This window comes from Vulpes lagopus, chromosome 6 (genome assembly GCF_018345385.1).
Source record: "Vulpes lagopus strain Blue_001 chromosome 6, ASM1834538v1, whole genome shotgun sequence".
Classification (NCBI taxonomy): domain Eukaryota; kingdom Metazoa; phylum Chordata; class Mammalia; order Carnivora; family Canidae; genus Vulpes; species Vulpes lagopus.
The window spans coordinates 64,532,659-64,553,379 of NC_054829.1; the positions used below are offsets into that span (position 1 = coordinate 64,532,659).

The 20,721-nt window shown below is 35.9% G+C and overlaps 1 protein-coding gene and 1 pseudogene across 2 annotated transcripts in view; both read left to right on the forward strand.

Annotated features, from left to right (window-relative positions):
• The window catches only part of PRKD1 (protein kinase D1), a 326,655-nt gene that overhangs the window by 43,142 nt on the left and 262,792 nt on the right, over positions 1 to 20,721 (forward strand). The window lies entirely within an intron of this gene.
• LOC121493391 lies at positions 12,439 to 15,100 on the forward strand (annotated as a pseudogene).

Consider the following 20,721-nt stretch of genomic DNA (forward strand, 5'->3'; position numbering starts at 1 on the left):
CACCACCGGAAATCCTTTGGCTGCTAGCTTCCCACTGAAGATGTTATACTTTTTCCTGTGCCTAGGATGAAGCCCATAATCCATGACATGGACAAAAATCTGCAAAGAGGGCCTTGCAGGGTCTGACCGATCTGCCCAGGAGACTCAGCTTGCCTCTCTTCCCATCTCTGGCTCTGACAGTTGCCTTTTAGTTCCTTAAAGACCCTGAGCCTCTCCTACCTCGAGTAGTTCTAGTTCCTTCTACCTGGACACTCTCCACTTTTCACTCATCTCACCCATGCTGAATGCTTCAGTTTTAATGTTGCTTCCTCAGAGAAACCTTACATAGCTATATACTCCATTTCTCACTAAATGTTTCCTTTGTAGCAGGTGGCATGACTCTACATAAATATTCATGTATCTATTTGCATAATGTTTCTCTTCTCTGCTAGATTCTAGGCTTTGTGAGGTCAAAGATATGCAAGTTTTTGTTTATCTTTTAAATCTCTGCCTCAGAAATACTTGATCCATACAAAGTACTCACTAACTCACTTACTGCCCAGAAAATGCATTCTGAAAGTGAAAGTAGCTTCGTGCATTGTTTTCAGTAACTATCAAGGAAATTTTAATGTGTTAATGTATAGTCAGACCTAAGAGCAGAACTAGAGTTTCAAATTACAGCAAGAACTAGAATTAGAACCCAGGTGTCTGCATTCTTTCGTATGCTGGAACTGAACCTGATGAACCCAGCAGGACTATGTAGGAGCCTAAGAACCACATGCTAAAGAAAATATCAGCAAGACATTTCTCATCTTTCAGTTTTGAAGTGGAAAGAGTATATCATTTTTTTTTTCATCTCATGTTTATTGTAACTTTTGTAACTGGAATTATTGACTTTTTTTGGTAACTTTAAGAACAAAGTTACATTTAACAAATAGAAGTGAGAGAGGGGAAAGCTTTGGCACCAAATACCTGGGTGAAGATAAAAGAATGATATTAAAAAGACTTGAAAAACAAAACTAAAGCTATAGTTATTTGAAAAATTAAAAAATTCCAGTTAACTTTGGTCATTAACATCCTCAATAAAGTATAACTTGAAACGAGAGCATTCGGTTTTGCCATTAATAAACTTCTCTGTTATATGTGTTGAATGTATTGAAGTCTGATCTTTTACATTTTTGCTGTTATGAAACTTTACTTATTTTCTACTGGAAAATGGAAATGTACTAAACTCTCAGAGTAGTATAGCTTAGTTTTATTTCATCAATTGTCTTTTTCTTTTTCATTTTAAAAAGTTCAAATTGTACTCTGAGAAGGTTTATCAATAGCCATTTCAGAAGTAGATAGATATGTTATTTAAATACATATGGTATTCTAAATATTTCAGATTTGTAAAGCTGAATGGAGTTTATTTTTAACTTTATGAAGAAATAGTCTTTCATGGACATATTTAATGATGCTTCTATTCCAAAATAACTTTTGTGGCTGTGACATTCTAGAAATAGATATGTTTGATGGAAATGTTGACAGATTCTTATTTGTGAGCAATGAATGAAGCCACCTAGAATTTTAGTGACTTCCCTTCCAATGAATGGCCATTCATATTTATTATTATCAATTCTAATAATAATCAGTTTTAGAATGCCAGCTGGGCACTGTAGAACATTTGTTGTGATCTCAATCTAATGAATCCACTTATAAAGTACCATTGTTTGGTACACAAAAGCAAGTGTACACCTGAGAAGATGATTCAGCCTTGAGCCTCTACCTTTTCCAGAAATTAATAATATGATAGGAGGTCAGGGCATATATGCATTAAGTCATTCTTGGCACTGCAAAGGAGGATGATTTGTGTAAGACTTTTATTTTGAAGTGTGTCAGCATGGAAATTGCAGAACAAACTCCTGAAAGAGAAAATGTCTAATACTTTTCTTTTTATATTCCTTTTTTCTTTTTTGTTGGTATGGATGGCCAGAAATGATTCCACATTTAGCAGAACAAGGCACAGAGGATTTTTCTTGATACAAAGAGAAACTTCCTCAACAGTTTTGCTAAGGTGTTTGGAAAACTTGAATCCTTAAATGAAAAGAGAAAATTCAGTAATTATTTATCTAGTATTTACTGTGTACTTATCAAAGTATTACTCTTAATATGCTGGTATGTTTTTAAATGAAGGAAAGAATGGTTGTGTGTGAAATGAAAGAACGTAATGTGCAAAAGAGCTGTGTGCGGAAAAAATACCTAGGGAATATGTGACCTTTAAGAAGTGTGTGATATAATATCCCCCACATATGACGAGGACATGAAGTTTGGTGAAACTAAATAATTCTTAATTTATGCCAAAATGAAGTCGTAGCTATTAATATTCAAGGCAGTGAATTAAGTGATCTATTTGTCAGCATCAGTGCTGACAAATTTTGACAAAAGATTTTAAGAGATGAATAGAAAGTCCTTCAGAAGTTTTTATGGAAAATAGTGGGTGGCTCATTCCATTGGGTGGCTGACCCTTGATTTCAGCTTAGGTCATGATCTCTGGGTCCTGAGATCCAGCCCTGCCGCTGGCTCCGCACTTAGTGGGGAGTCTGCTTGAGGATTCTCTTTCTCCTCTTTCCCCCTCAGCTCCTCCCCCTGCTCCCATGCTCTCAAATAAATCTAAAAAGGTTTTATAAAAAATAAATGAAGATTATTTTGATATATTTATATAGGTTTGTAATTATAAATACCTAGCTACATGTAAACTTTCTTTCCGAATTTAATGCCATGAATATCTTTCTAGATATTTTTTAGAAACTATATTTTCTGTAAGGGCTAAAATAAAGGGTTTTTTTTTTTAATCTGAAAAGGGGATATAAAATTACTAAAAATTTACCATTCAGTAGTAAAAGCAGACTGTGGGAGACCGTGTCTTAGAGAAACAAAAAAACGGTAAGATCCTGTTCAGTTAGAGGGATCCTTGCAGAAAAGGTGTCCCCTGGAATAGACTGTGAAGAGGAGCAGCTAATTTGTGTAAATGAAGATGGAGAAGGGAGAGGCACTATGACTTCCAGTGATGGACTGTAATAGTATGATAGCCTATGTGTGTGTGCATGAGAGAGAGAAAAAGGAAAAGTGGTATCTATTTCACTTGTGGTTTTTGGTTACATGACTCAATTGGACAGAGGGTTTTGCCATCCATAGTGGCTCTGCTTCATATGATAAAATTCTACTCTATTTCTGATTGTTGCTTGAGTCTCTAAGCAGCCTCTATCTTGGCCACACCAATGATATTTATGCTCCTTTAAAGGATTTTTTCTACTCATTCATCTTATCTTTGTATCTTATTACATAGCTGTCTTTTGGGCACTCTGCTAGTATCCATTCACTATTTTTTTGCCCTGTGATAAGAGATATTGTATGTTGGTGCATTTCTTCCTTAATAAGTCCTGAGTGTCTAGAACAGTGCCTGGATATAAGTTAAAAGTTATCACAGGTTAACTGTGACTGTGGTGGTTGATAAAGTTTTCAGCCATATGAACCATCTGATTTCAGAACAGCACATCAGTTTCATAAGAGTACATATCTTTATCAGAGTATGCAGTGTCGTACAGCATTTAGCCTTTTTTTGTATAATTATAGGTTTCAATATTTGCATTCTCATCTATCTGTAGACTAGTTAGGCAATGTCTTCTCTTGGAAGAGTTATTGCATTAAGAGATTTCATTCCCTTGGAAGTTACTTGGAATATTTTTATCTTTAGCCATTATGTTGAAAAAGATGGGGGGGGGGCAGGTCAAGGGGCTGTTTTCAGCCCAGCGATAGTCCTTTGAAATCATCTGAATTTTCTAAGGTTATTGTGGGACTTCCCTTCATTTGTTACATTGTCAGTTTTCTCACCTGTCTATCCATGCATCCATCTATCTCTCCATCTATTGATTTATTATCTTTCTGTCTCTATCATCTATCTATCCGTGTATCTACCATCTGTGTATCATCTATATTTTTCATCTATATCATCTGTCATATCTTTCAGATTTATCATCTGTTTCTCTATTTCTATTAGCTGTCTGCTCCTCTCTGAATCTGTTCATCTATCATTCATCTATCCCAACACACACAACACACACACACACGCACACACACATACTTATTTTAGGGTACCACTTATTAAGTCAGGTACTGGGTCACTTTTATTATTCTTTCCAGCATATTTATCTTATAGATGAAGAATTAAGAGTCAGGTGGCCAGCTCTCTTGCTCAATTTTATTTTTTTATTTTTTATTTTTTTAAAGATTTTATTTATTTATTCATGAGAGACACAGAGAGGGAGAGAGGCAGAGACACAGGTAGAGGGAGAAGCAGGCTCCATGCAAGGAGCCCAATGTGGGACTCGATCCCGGGTCTCCAGGATCACACCCTAGGCTGAAGGCAGTGCTAAACTGCTGAGCCACCCAGGCTGCCCAATTTTATTTTATTTTTTAAAAAAATATTTTACTTATTCATGAGAGACACACAGAGAGAAGCAGAGATATAGGCAGAGGGAGAAGCAGGCTCCCTGTGGGGAGCCTGATGTGGGACTCAATCACAGGATCCAGGGATCACTACCTGAGTGGAAGGCAGATGCTCAATCACTGGGCCACCCAGGTGCCCTAAGAATTGAGTTTAAAGAGATTCTTTATTTGATGGGATTTTCACTTTCAAAAGATGCCATTGAGAGATTTATTCTTTTACTTATAACAGATTGGGAGAACTAATAAAAATTCTCTACAGTGAGGAAAAAATAAAATATTTGAAATATCTGAGCTAGTGAGAAACTCGCAGTTCTTTGCTTTATCTTAGGAGAACAGAATGGTGTCTGGTGAAAACTGCATTTGATAAAATATTGACAAAAGTATTAAAAGACTACTGTGGTAGTATCAATACAATGATCTAGACATTTAAGACGTTCATATGCATACAGAAAATGGCACAAATCACTTGAGAACCTCATTAGAGAATTACCAAGGAAAGATTTTTCACTTATATGATTTCCTGTGTTCTTCAGGGTTAACATTTGTCCAAAAGTTTCTCTTTTGGAGTCAAAGAGAATGCACAGGACTGAAGTTTATCTATGAGCTTCTTCACATTAGAATTCCCTAAATGCCTAGCGTATTGCCAGCTATTATCGCCATTCTCAGTGTGCAGCCTGGAGCCTATTTTTGTGCTTCTCATAATTTGGGAGGTGTGACTATGTTATATTATTTCACCTCCAAAGTGAACAGTTTTTTATAGTGAAATGATCTTAAATTATTTTATGCTAGGGTAGAATAGCGTAGACCTTTGACTTTGTCACCATACTTTTTTTCCTTTAGTAGCACTTATCATATTATTGTCTTACCACAATGTAATTTTACATTTATTTGTGTGATTCTTGAATTGCTGTCTCCTCTGTTGGACTCTGTGTTCCACAAGGACGCCTTTTTGCTTCCTTTTATAGCCTTAAAGCCTAGGATGTATGTGTGTGTGTGTGCGCGCACACACACACACACTCTCTCTCTCTGTAAATTCTTGTTGGATGAAGAAGAGGACCTCTGAGAGACTTTTAGAGAAGGCTAGATAAGAACCCATTTTACAGCATCCCGACTGCATTATTTTCTACATGCTCAAGAAGCCTATTAAAGGATGGAGTTTTCTTTAGCAGCCTATAGCTTTTAATTAATTAATTAATTAATTAATTAATTAATTAATTAATGTATTTATTTAAAAGATTTTATTTATTCATGGGAGACACACAGAGAGAAGGAGAGAAGTAGAGACACAGGCAGAGGGAGAAGCAGGCAGGGAGCCCAATGTGGGACTCAATCCTGGTTCTCTGGGATCATGCCCTGGGCCAACAGCAGACACTCAGCCACTGAGCCACCAGGCATCCGAGCAGCCTCTAGCTTTTAAATGATACCTTTTCCCATTTGAAAATCCTTCTTTGATTTACTTGAACATATTCATGACTAAAAGCACTTGGACATATTGACTTCTTATCTGATTTTCTCCAAAATGTTTTTTTCCTTGAAGAAAATAACAACATATATTAGACACTTGCCTGTGTTTGCTGATGAGAAAATTGGAGTGAAGTCATTTTCTTATGATCACTTAGTTAATAATTAAAAGGAGGGTAGAAATTGTATTCTTTTATCTCTCTCTCTCTCTCTCTCTCTCTCTCTCTCGTGTGTGTCTCTCTCTTGCAAAGAGGAAAATAACCACTTAAGTGGTTATTCAGGTGCTTCTTTCTCAGGTGTGCAGTTATACTGCAAATGATATTACTTCATTTTCAATACATAACTCTTTTATTCCTTTTTCAAATGTCCATGGCATTGGTCAGCACTTCAGAAAAAAAGCTTACAATGTGAACAACAGTATTTCTAGAAGAATACTCTTAGTGCCTTACTATTAGGTAATGATATTTATTCCTTGTTTCATATAGATTTTTCCCATGTAAATGGAAATTTTTTTTATCCCTACTACTAATAGATATTAGTATAAACATCTGTTAGTATTAAAGTACTGGTAGAGATTATTGCAACTACAAATCTTAATCTAAATTTGGGTTCAGGAATATAATCTTTCTAATTTATATCCAAAACATAATTGCCTTTAAAATAATAATTTCAATCATAGTAGGCTAGCAGTATTTATACTTTTAGATTGCATTAAAATTAAAACGAGTTTAAGAAAATAGTATCAAGGACTGGAGGTCTAATGCCTCTAACTTTAGCAATGTTAATCTGAGGAGCACCCAAACGTGTAAAGGTTGTGGGGTGTTTGCACACATTAGGAACATAACAATTCAGGGGATAGAAGATATATTTCAGAGCTTTTGGTCACTATCGCTACTTGAGTAATAAAGGGCTAGCTCTGCTCAACTTTACTTACCACATTATTATTTTTTTTTTTACCTTATTTCATCTTGTGCATTGTATGCTTTTTCTGTGTGAACTCTTTTTTAACCATTTTAGAAACAAGATTGAGTATGTATCAATAAATACCATAAGAAAGTTAGAGTTGTAATAGTAGTAAGTTATGCCTTACCTAGGAGCTGAATTTTGTTCTATCACTCCTCCACTTTTTTTCTATTTCATTGTTATATGGAGTTTTATTCCCATTACTCACTTATGTTAACCCTTTTGGTCAATATGGATGTTACAGATTCCTTCAAATACCACTGTGATTTATTGTCCTGTTAACCTTGAATTATACCATTTAGGTCTGATTTGTTTTTATTCTCATGAATGTATATACTTACTAATAGGTTATTAAAATATACCCTATGTTCCTGGTCTCAAGTGTTCCTTTATGGGATATCTTTCTAGTCTATTTTATGTAAAAATTGATCTATCTTTCTGTAGGTCTTCTTGCATGATTATGTGGGTCCACTCATATGGGCATTTATTCATACATTGCCTCAGGTCTTATTCATTGGGGCTCGTGTCACTTATGACATATTACATTATATTTGTAACTTAAGCTTATCTTCTTCATTTTGCAGTCTTTGAGAAAAAGCTCTTTCGTATCCTTCAAGGAGCCTAGTGCCATTCCTTGTATAAATTAGGTGCTAGTTTTCTCATTTATTCTTGTCTTCACAGAACAGATAGTTTATTTAATGCTTATTTGAAATATTGCTCCTACTGCATCAGTGATATGGACATATTAAATATACCACATGTACAGATGCAACACAGATCAAATCTTCATGTGTTATAGAGGGCATGCATTTTGTTGACTCCACATCATGTGCTGGTTGCACCCCTAGCAGGAGACCTGACCATCTTTGTGCAAGAGGAAGGGAAAGCAATACTGGCATTAGGCTGTGTTAAAAGTATTCATGTCCACCCCTGGGACAGTAGGGATTGCTTTCTGGGTTTTTTCCTGGAGTTTGAGCTCAGAGTAAGCACTAAAACGATCTCTAAAAGATTTTATATTAACATTGGCAAGAAACAAACAATTGACATCAGGCATAAGTCTTAATTTGTGTTATGCTTTTGGCACATCATTGCTGGGAAAATTATGCTAATCCTCACCATCTGCAGCTACCAGATGTGCCATTGAGAGGTGCACAAGTTCCTTTCCAGAAAACTGCTCGATGTCGAATGTCAATCATTCCAGTTAAAATGACAGCACCTACCATCAGGGGAGGGAGAACAACTACAATTCATGTTTTTTCTTTACCATCACATACAAATCTGGATGATTAATACTGTGATAAATGTAGCTGACAGAGGAAAACTAACAAATGTAGCTGCTCAGTCCATCTTTTGTTCTGTTGCAAAATAGCTATGGAATCTGTTAAAGACTATCTCATTGAATATACATGTACAGTGGGTGTGGTTACATTCTGCTGACTGCATTACATTTCTTGGCTTGTATGGTTTATTATATTAAGAGAATTGGCTGGAAGGGTGTCAGCAGATGGTGCTAGGCACAGAGTAAGTTTTATCATTGTATGGTTTAGTATGCTTCCAGGAACTCTCTCCCAAATACGATTTTTGAAAATAAACTTGTTCATTTAAACACATTGACAGGTTCTTCCCTGAGATTCTTATATCATAAAACACATTGCCATCAATTTACCGGAATTATGATTTTGTTCCTTTTGGTTGGGAGAGAGGGAATAAGAGAGAGTAAGAAGTGGTGATTGTCGACTTTTATCTAAAAGCCTTTCATCTTTTACCTGGATCTGGATATATCTACATTTAGACATAACAAGAATCCTTTATGTTCTGGTTTCATACCTCTTTAATTTTGGCAGCTACCGCTAAACATTACAAGAATGCCAGGGCACAGAATGCACGTTGAACTGTTGAACATACCAGGTACACCCTAAAATTCCATTGATTTCTCGAATATTAATGAATAACAGTGTATGCAGCGGCTGGACCTTACTATGAGCCTTCCGTGTTCAAGAATGTGTCAGAGTGGGGAGCAAGTGCCTTCCTCTCCTTGCCCTCATTCCTCCCTCAAGTTCCTGCCAGCTGCACTGTGCTATTGCCTCAAGAGGCTTTGTATGGATAGCAGAGTATTTTCTCATAGCTTAGGTATTCTATAAACTCGTTCCAATCATTGTATCAGAAAAAAAGTATATTTTGATTTAAATTACAGTCCTTAGGAAGGGGGCATTCCCCCTTAACCCTGCTGTGAATGCTGTTCTTATTCAGGTTTTGTCAGGAAATGGGGCATTTTTTTAGTCATAATCATTTCTCCAGGCTGCCTTTGATAAATACCAAAAGGCACCCTTTTGTGCCATATTGGTATATGGTGTTCTTAAATTCTGAGTGCATGGGAATTTATAAAGGAACATGAAGCATCAGCTTAGTCCCAAATATAAGGAGTCCTCTGGAGGAGCAGGAAATAGTGAATGTTAAAAGAATTACACTATCATGCCTTGTTGAATAATAGTGCCCACTGAAAGTTCATCTCAGGGATAAATACAACTGTACATTTTGTTTTCTCGAGACTGAGGACTAGAGCCGACAAAGAAACATATTTTATGCAGTTTTCACTGATCTCTCTGCTTTTGCCTTGCCTGTTCCCACTGCCTAGAGACTTGATACTTCACCTGTGCAAATCTGGACTCTACCTCAGGTCAAGTTTTACTCCTCAAGGCTTAACGTACCCATCTTCTTTGTGGAGTGCCTCTTTTTGATGTTTCAGGGAAGAATTCTGTGCTTGATTCCTTCTGAACCTCCACTCTCTTTCTCTTCTACTCTGAGCGAACCTCTCACATGATCCGGTGATAAGCTAGCATCTATCCTTATCTCCTGACTGAAGTCCTCGAGGTGCTGAGACTGCTTTCTTTTTTGTGTTATTAGATATATCTTTGAATCTGTCTCTGGAACATCATAGCACCTATTGAATACTGTCAAGTAAATAGATGGATAAATAATACTATGTTATTCTTATATGCAGGATGGTCATTTATGGAGAATCACCTTCGGTGTCTTTATCTTTAAGATTCATGAGAATATAACATTTTGGACTATAAAATGGCAGGTAAAATAATTTGTGCCTCTTTTAATTTTGAAATATGTAATAACGTGTTATCACTCATCTTGCTAACATTAGACTTGAGCTATTAATACATTGATGTATATGTTTTTAGAAAATCTACTTCCTTTCCATGTTTCATGTTTTACACATTTGAAATGTTATTTGTCATACATGTTTCACATTAAAAAAGAAGTTAGTTTACTGAAAGTTACAGTAGAAAAAGTTACTTTTGAACTTTTATTCATTGTACAAGCAGAACATTGCATACATTTTGAAAAAAATTCTTTTAGTCCTAATATCAGTCAATTACATGTGACATTTTTGTCTGTACCCCTGCAAGATCTTTTAAAATATATTTATGTACAAACTTTCAAGTAAAAAGAAGATCATACTGTACATATTGTTCTTTAACTGAGCATCATTTTTGAGTTGACAAAATTACCCAAAACATTTTAGGGTAGGAGTTGCCATTTGATGATCATCTCTGCAGATGATGCTCACATTGAAACTAGAAGGTCAACCATATGGAGAGGTTAAAAATAAAATCTGCTGGCCTTCACAGTCCTCTTATCAGCCACCTAACGGGGTCAGATACTGACAATGATGCATCTGAGAGCAGTGAGTAAAGACAGATTGCAGAAGTTTCTTAATTGTGAATTGTGCTCTCAATTTATTCATTTTTGCTTATGTTTGTTCCCAGTCTTGGGGGTCTCTGGACTGTGCAAATTTAGGTGGCAAATCTCAGATGTAGCCCCAAAGGGCTGGTAAGTCATTTACATATTCATGCATGAAATAAAGTATTTTATGATATGTCAATCAAATATACCCAGAAATCAGAAGACAAGTTTTTTTCCCAAAGTAAGTTCCTTCTAAATGTAGCTAAAAAGAGCTACTTTGTCATTAAAGTGAATGAATATTCATTTTTAGAACAGACATGATGTTTGGATTGTGTTAAACATATGTCTGTTAGTGTAAGTGTGAGTCACAAAGAAAATTTCATCTAAAAATAATATCTATAGAAAAAAGCAGTAAATATACACATGGAAAAATACTTTTTTGTAAACTTTTACTTCTTTATTTTTACTGCTTATAATCTCATTTATTTATTTTCTGTTACGAAAAGAAATGGGTGACCGTGTTCAGAATAGTATTATTCACAGTGGCTAAGGGATGTGGGCAATGCAAGTGTCCTATCTGTGGATAGATGGATAACTAAGACATGGTATTTACATAAAATGAAATATTATTCAGCCTTGAAAAGGAAGGAAATTCTGACACATGCTACAATGTGGATGAACCATGAGGGACTGATAAGTTTAAATAAACCAGTCACAAAATGACAAATGTATACTAACATGAAGTATCTAGAGTTGTCAAATTCATTGAAACAGAATGGTGGGTGCCAGGAGCTAGGGAGAAGGAGAAATGAGGAGTTGTTTAATGGGTAGAGAGTATCAGTTTTACGAGATAAAAAAGTTCTGGAGATTGGTTGCATAATAATGAATATACTTACCCTTTCTAAACTATACAGCTAAAAATGGTTAAGATAGTAAATTTTATATTATGTGTTATTTACCACCATAAAAAGAGAGAAACTGGAGAGAAAGTATAATTTCTAAACTGGAGGTTATTTATTTTTAGCCATAATTATTTCTACATAATAGATACCTAGAATTGGTCTTGGACCTTTAACAGAGAAAGTGTAATTTCTAAACTGGAGCTTATTTATTTTTAGCCATAATTATTTCTACAGAACAGATACCTAGAATTGGTCTTGGACCTTTAACATGATGACTGATCAAATACAGATGTATAAAGAAATCTAGTTAAGGCTCAATGGCAAGTCACTTGTCCACAAATTGCCCATTTTTTTTATTATTGGTGGAAAACATTGGGCATTATAAATTATTATTTGTAGACTAAAAACTAAAGTATTGAAACCACCATGTTCAAATATGTATTTAACAGCTCCTTTGTTTTTTTTTTTTTTTTTTTTTTTTTATTTATGATAGTCATACAGAGAGAGAGAGAGAGGCAGAGACATAGGCAGAGGGAGAAGCAGGCTCCATGCACTGGGAGCCTGATGTGGGATTCGATCCTGGGTCTCCAGGATCGCGCCCTGGGCCAAAGGCAGGCGCCAAACCGCTGCGCCACCCAGGGATCCCCAGCTCCTTTGCTTTTTAATGATGTTAAATGTTTCCAGAAACATTGATTTATTCTGGATATTTATTGATGGCATACTATTGTCTTAGAGACTGAACTGGGTTCAAATACATAATGATGAATAAATTAAGCCTTGTCCTCAAAGAATCTAAAGTCAATTGGAGTGGAGTGGGAGAAGAGTAACAAACAGAAAATTGCAGCAAAGTACCATCAAGATTATGAAAGGGATAAATTAAGAGTATGATGGAAAAATGTGGGGTTTTAGGAGTTTGGGGTTTCTGTTTAAGGGGCTTGAAGGAACAGTTTGTGGAAGAACCAGTAGCTTTGTTTCACAGAAGATATAAGTTAATTAGGCGGAACAGTTGGAAGAGAGAACAAAAATGCAGAGGCCTATAGGTGGAGAGAGCTTCTCCTCCAGTTTTGCTGGGATAGTCTTTTATGTCTGTTGTCCTGGAGTGTATGGTTTCTCTTTCACTGTCCTAAGTCCGGGTTTGGTGGTGTGCCTGTATGGCTCAGAAAACATGGCTTAGTAGCTGAGAGTAGTTTACTGTGCTTGGAACATTGAGTTTGGGGTAGGGGCTGAGAAGACATGTCATAGATAAGGTGAAGCTACATTATGAAGATATATGCCACCTTGTAGCATGATTCTGGCAGTGAAGAACTGTGCAAGATTTTTATAGAGGAGAATAGTACAGAGAGATGTGTGCTTCAGAAATTTGATTCTGGATTCACTGAGAGAAGAGAATGAAATGGAATGAGAAGCAGGACCATCACTTAATAAGGTAGCAGTCTTATCGGGATACAATAACTGACATTGGTTGTGGGTATAGAAAGGAGTGAGTGAGTTCCAGAGCGATTAAAAAGCTAGATAGACTTGCTCTGTGCCACATTTACTGTGAGAATGAAAACCATTCTCAGGAATCAGACTGTTGACATTCCAGAAAATGTTGGCATCACTCTGAAGGGGTGCACCATTACTGTTAAGAACTCCAGAGGAACCCTGCAAGGGGACTTCAATCACAACAGTGTAGAGCTCAGTCTCCTTGGAAGGAAAAAGAAGAGGCTCTGAGTTGAAAAATGCTGGGGAACTAGGAGAGAACTGGCTACAGTTTCCCTTTCTGTAGTGATGTACAGAACATGATCAGGGGCATTACACTGGGCTTCCCTTACAAGATGAGGACATGTATGCTCACTTGCCCATCAACGTTGTTATTCAGGATAATGATTCTCTTGTTGAAATCAGAAATTTCTTGGATGAAAAATACATCTGCAGGGCTCAGATGAGGCCAGGTGTTGCTTGTTCAGTATCTCAAGCCCAGAAAGTTAATTCTTGAAGGAAATGACATTGACCTTATATCAACTCAGCTGTTTTGATTCAGCAAGCCACAGCAGTTAAAAACAAGGATATCAGAAAATTTTTGGACGGTATCTATGTTTCTGAAAAAGGAATGGTTAAGCAGGCTGATGAATAAGATCTAAGTTGCCCAGCTATAGAAACAGCAAGATGTCGGATGATTTTTTTAGACTTATTTGTGATATTTTAGAGAAGCAATTAAAGGTGTATTGATTTGGAACCTTTTTTTTTTTTTTTAAAGCTAGACTGAAGACTTAAGAATATTGTGCGTGTATGTGTGTTTGTGGGTAGGGAAAAGGATGACATTATTGCTTGGACTATTGGCGAAAGGTGGAGGAGTTCACCAAGGTAAGACAGAAGAGGAAGGAGAGTGTTTGGGAAAACACAACCCTCTTCACTAAAACCTTGGGAAGGGATGGAGAAGCCTAGTGAGGGTACATGGAATGGGACCAAAGAGGTCCAAAATAAGAAGAATGGAAGCATTAACGGAGGGTAAACAACTCACAACCAAACCTAGGCAAACCAACAACAACAAAAAACCCCAAACAAACAAAAAAAAACCCAAAACAACAAACAGCAAAACTGAGCAGGGGTGGGTCAGAAATGAAGAGGAAAACCTAGAGTGTCCTTCCAAGGGAGCAGGCTGTTTTTGGAATCAGGTGGTAGTCAATAGGCAATGAGGGAAGGATTTGGCAGCAAGGTGCTGTGTGGTGTGGTTGGTGGAGGGCATTTCAGGAGTGCTGTGGAGCCCAGGGCAGGTTGAAGTGTGGTTACTGAGTTACTAGGAAGTAGAGGATAGGAGTCAAGAATTTTTACTGTAAAGAGGAGGAGAGTAGAGTATAAAGAATTATACTGGAGAGGATGAAAGAATATAATTTTATTTTTATTTATTAAAAATTTCTATTCATTAAAAATTTAAATAAAATTTTTAATTTTTATTAAAAATTGTGATAAATATAGAATATAAATTTACCACTTTATTAATTTTAAGTATACAATTCGGTGGCATCAAGTATATTCATGGTGTTGTGCAGTCAATACCACTGTCTAGTCCCCCTTTTCACCACCTCAAACAGCAACTCTCTACCCATTAGACAATAACTCTCCATTCCCTCTTCCCTCTAACCCTTGATAACTCCTAATCTTTCTGTCTCCCTGAAGTTGCATATTTTAGATGTTTTATATAAGTGGAATCATCCAATATTTGTCCTTTTGTGACTGATTGGTTTCACTTTACACGATGTTTTAAAGGGTCCTCTGTGTTGTGGCATGTAGCTAAGCTTTATTCCTTTTTATGGTTGAATAATATTCCAGGATATGTATATACCATAAGTTTTTTACAGATTCATCTGCAGACCCTGTGAATAATACTGCTGAGAGAGAACATGGGTGTACCAGTATCTCTTTGAGTACCTCTTTCCCATTCTTTTGGATGTATACCTAGGAGTGGAATTACTGGGTCGTGTGGTGATTCTAGGTTGACCTTTTGAGGAACCACCAAACTTTGTCAGAGAGACGCTGCAACATTTTATGTCTCCCACCAGCAGTGTATCAGGGTTTTTTCTCCACATTATTGCAAACACTTGGTTTCTGTTTTATGTACAATTCTTGGACTTTAATAATGATAATATTTCCTCCTATCTAGGCTTTTCTGGACTCCCCTGCCCCTACTCCAGCTGCCAATTTTATCTGTCCATGAGGTATTATTTTCACCTTATGTGGTGTAAAACTGAGGCTTAAGCAAGTTCAGAAGTTTGCCTAAGATAGGTGCATTGTATCTCTGAGGGTAAATCTGTACAGCTATAAAGACAATGTACACATCTTCATATCTTCATCATTGGTCTTTAGTTTTCCTCTTATTGAACTAAAACCAAAATGAAACTAAACTAAAACTGAAACTAGAACTAAAATATGAGCTAAAACTGGAAGCTGAAATGTTTCAGATTATAAAACAACCTGTTTATTCAAGATACATGCAGCTTTTACTATATAGATTACCAAGCAATGAAAACATACTATGGCAGATACATTTGATAAAATTGCTAGAGAGTAGCTCTTAATCACACAAAGTTACTGCATGATTTTGACCTGTGAATGAAGAGTTTTCCATTTTGTGTAGTCTTCAAACTCTTTTGAACATCCATACCACTGGTGAAAATAAATTAGATCACATATTCCTATATATGTGATCTGTATTAATAAATGTATTATTTGCATTTATTATTGCTATAGTAATACAACTTACACATTATAAAATAAAAACATATTTTTTAAAGATAAGAAATATGAAATTATTGAATATGAACATAATCTCCATTTTCTTTCTCTATCCAGTGGTTTTTCTTGCCCATTTCTGGGATGGGTGCTCCCCTTCTTGTATAAATTGCTGATAAAAAAAAGGCTAACAGCCATCTTGTATGATATGGTCAGGCACTTTTTAAAACAAATATTTAAAACATCCTTTGTATGTGAAGAGTATTTACTCAAATGAATTCACAACCTCATGTTGAATGTTTATTACATACAAAGCATTTTTATACATAACTGATCATGTCTTGCTCTCTGCAAAATATACAATAAGGTTTAATTATTAAGTATATCTAGCTAAAGTTCCAAAGGCTTGCCCTTGAGGAAGTGCCTCTAATTGTAGGAGAAAAGGAGTAAAAACAACATCAAGTTTAGTTGTATAGCAATGTTTGCAACCTTCATCTCTAACTTGTATTTAAATTGTCTTTGGAAAAGTGAACGAGGTGATAATTTATCACATGAAGTTGTGCTGATGTTTTGGCATTTTGTAGAAAACCACAAATACATAAAATCTAATAGAGTGTCAAGGGGAAATTGGCAAAGCACTCTGTGTGATCTCAGAAAAACAACTTCTAAAATACATATATATTTTTTAATAACCTGAATTCAGTTGAATATGTTTCTGTTTTGACTGTTTTAGTGCATGGATTTGCTCCATAGCAACAACCAAACAGAACTATTTTAAAGGGGAAGAAAGAAAAAGATATTTGGTGTGGAGATTTTAAATGGCTTTTGAGTCAGAGCAGTTAGCTGTTTTCCTTTTGACTCTAGTAATTATTTAAGAAGATTTGAAATGTATTTTTGTGGTTACATTTTAAGTACATTAGCAAGTTTTTCTTGAATGGTGTGTTTTGTTTTTTTCATTGGGTAAATAAATGAGTTTCCTCTTGGGAAACATCATCAAATTCAATTTTTCAAGGCCAGAATGCATAAACTTGGCTCAGTGGCTCTCAAAAATCTCAGGACTCCATGCAGGTTACTGTCTAGCTAAATTCCAGAGATGACAGTAATGAGTGAACAGAGTGACATTATGGGAATGGCTTATCAATAATTACAGCTACTGTTATACTAGATCTACCCTAGAAGGAATAAGGAAAAGATGATAGCTTTCCATTTGTATAGGAGAGTCAGGAACACTTTCTAAGTGTGTTTCACATTTTTTTATGTACCCTTTTCACCCTTATTTTAACAAGATTAGTAGATGGTAATTTGGGCCAAGAGGTTTACCATTTCATGTGGAGCTGACTGGATTTCCAAACATGTTATCATCTCTTTTAGAAAGTAGGTTAATATGTGTGACTCATGAGGACCCAGACTTAGAAACAAGCACTTTGGCAGACAGTTGATGTACAGCAGATAAGAGCACTTATCATCATGCTCAAACTATGCATCTAGAACAGGTCTTTCAGATGATGATGATGGTGATGCTGTTGCTGATAAGAACAGCTAATGTGTATTAAGAATTGACTGGAACCTACTTTGCTAAGAACCTGGTATGTATTACCTCATTTAATCTTCAGAACTTTGCATGCATTATTTCACTTATCATGAGTTACTCATAATCCCCTTTTTATAGGTGGGGAAACAGACATAGTGAGTTGTTCAAGGTCACATGTGTAATGCTCAAGTCAACCCAAGAACTCAGGCTTTCTGACCACAGAGAATGGGTCTGTGACACTATTGCCACTAATTTTGGTGATAAATTTTTTGGCAGATCTTGATCACAGAAGTTGCTTTAAGTCACAACTTTCAAGTACTCATTTTTCTAAGGCCAAACTATGTAGCTTTTATCACCACTCCCCAAATTTAACTATCGCTTTTGTAGTTTTAAAGAGGAAGGTGTGAAAATTTGAAATGTTATCTATTCTCATTTAATTTCCTACTTTACATGGAGAGCATATCATACCCAGATCTAAATGTCATTACCATTTGCTTCTCACACTTAACGAAAGGGAAAGTATATGCTCAGTTTTGAGCAGAGGCTCCCTTGTAGGAGTATAATAGTGCTCAGCAAAGTTTTGGCACTTGTGCTTGGCAAAACATCCCAGGCAGATGAATGATTCATATGGCAGGAGCACTGCTTCTCAGAAAGGTGCATTAATATGAATATTAACACCTCTAAGTGTTTGTGAAATAACCTCAATGGAAGGACTAGAATATTGACAAAACATTTTCAAAAAATTATTCTATATTTAACAGATAAAGATACAGAGAAAGAGTAATTTATTGCAGAAGTCTGTGATGATTCAGTTCCAAATTGAATGTGATGTCTGTAATTATATTTTAGAAGAATATTAAACAATATGGAAGTGATATCTGATTCTTAAATATCATCATTACACTGAGTTCTAAATATAATATATCTATAACCATACTTACAACAGATATTACTATGTGACAAGCAATACTTAGATGTAAAAAGAAAGAAATGGAAAACTCAGACTTAATGTGATTTCAAAATAATTCTTAGCATTACTCCAGGGGTTATTAAGGCAAATGGAAGGGATTTTTACAAGGTATAGTTCAGTTGCGGTTTTGTTCCTCAGAATTCACATTATTGCCACAGCCTACGAATGACAAACATTTGTGGACTATGGCAGCAATCTGTTGGGTGTTTCAATCTATTTTGAGCTGAAATTGATTAGCACTTTATGAAAAGTGTACAGAAAATTGCCATGCTTATCAAGGCAAATCAAGCCATAATTCTGCCTTTTTTTTTTGTACACCTGCAGCTATGAATATTTTTTGGTGGATACATTGAGATGTGCTCAAGAATATACATATTGGACTGCATATCATGCAATTTATTCTGATCTTACTGACAGTTTGCAAACAAAAACTCAAAACAAGATGCAACTGTGTGCAGCTCCCGAACTGTAGGTTCTGATTTTGGCATCCATGAATGCACAAGGAAAGGGGAAACAGCTTGAAGAGGTGTGCTTTTGCTCATCTTACTGTGAAATATAATCTGGGCATTTGTTTGATGGATTTCATGAAATATGGAGGAAATCTGAACTAAGGGTAAGAGTTTCACCTGATTGCCTTTATTTTTACCCCACCTTGGTAATACTAAGGAGAAGAAATGAAAATAACCTGGGGTTGATGACTGTAGTGACGTAAGTTAACCATATTCAAGGGGAGTCATTGAGAATGAGGAAAGGAGGGAGTGAGCAATGATGGTGAATTTCATATTTTGAGAGGAAGAGCTCTTTGTGGCAACATCTTCAAAGAAAAACAAGTATTGGAAGCTAAAAGAAAAGGAGAAAGACCATGGACTACGTGGAAGTCAGTGTTACTAGACAGGCGTTTTGTAGAAACAGGCTAGTCTTCATGTTGTCACTCTCAGGCAGAGTAGAGAATAAATATCATAAGATTAAAAAAAAGAAAGAAAATCATTAAAAATTTGCATGTGCTATGGAAAAATAAGCTAGTCACCTGAAGCTCACTTCAATTCCAGCAAATGTAATAAGTTGCTGCTTAGAAGTCCCATGATGTATGCAATTCTTCTGCTTTATGCCTGGCTCTATCTAGAAAAAGATTATGGGTCATCTTGTTAAATTCTGTATCTTCAATGAGTCTATGCTGATAAAATTCTGTACTTTACATGAAAACACGTTTCTAATAAAAATTATCTTAGAAATATTTTTTTAGATATTTGCAATGAAAAATAGGGAAAAGGAAAATTTAAATCATTCATGATTCTAACACCCAGACTGTATCATTCCCCTCTTAATTTTTTTTTCCACTCTTAATTATAGATATGATATGGTATACTGTTTTGGGACTTACCTTGTTACACAATACACTATGAACCTATTTTCTATGTTGTTAAATACTCTCCTATAATATTATATAAAGTTTTTTTTTTTAGTCCAGTGGGCTTCCAATGTTATCATATGGATTTCCAACATCCCTGGTTAGATGTTTAGGGATCCCTGGGTGGCGCAGCAGTTTGACGCCTGCCTTTGGCCCAGGGCGTGATCTTGGAGACGCGGGATCGAGTCCCATGTTGGGCTCCCGGTGCATGGAGCCTGCTTCTCCCTCTGCCTGTGTCTCTGCCTCTCTCTCTCTCTCTCTCTCTGTGTGACTATCATAAATAAATAAAAATTAAAAAAAACCTAAAATCAATTTTTAAAAAAAGGTATTTAGATATTTCCAATATTTTGCAATTAACAATAGTAATAATCATTGTCATCATCATGGTCATTAAAATAATTTATTGAGGTGAGATTCTTGTAACAGTCACAGTGTCGTACATCCACCACCTGTCTCTACTTCCATAGAGTTTGCATCACTCCAAAGTAAAATGCCTTATCCAGTAAGGGGCATTTCTCTTTTTGGCCCGAGCCTACCTCCTCATTGTCTCTCCCCTCCTTAGTTTTTTTCAGTGCCCAGATCAGGCTTATGAGTTCCTGTTCTATCACCTTTGTCACTTACATTCACTGTTTCACATCCCTTCATCCATTATTCAAATCCAAGTCCATTCTCATCTCCTTTGTGAAAACCTCTCTTATCAACTAAGCCTACATGACCTCTTTTTTCTGAAAACTATTAGCACACATGTCTGTACTGCTCATTTGGCCCCTTTTTCATCTTATAATGCCATTCCAGTAGCATGCCTTGCCCATAAATTTATTACGAACAGTTTCCGTTTTACTAAAGTGGTGTCTTATCTATTTTATATTCCCTAATGATTGTCTTAGTACATGGCACAACAGAAATGCACAATAAATTCTTGTCAAATGAAGTAAGATTCATTTTTCCCTTACAGACCTTAGCATAGTGCTTAGCATAGAGTCCCAACAAATATTTACTGATTGATTTAAACATATTTATATTTTCACTTAATTATCTATCTCTCTTGAGGTCACAGGTTCTGCATGACTAACAGCTTTGTAAACAAGTACTGTATGCACTCTCATTT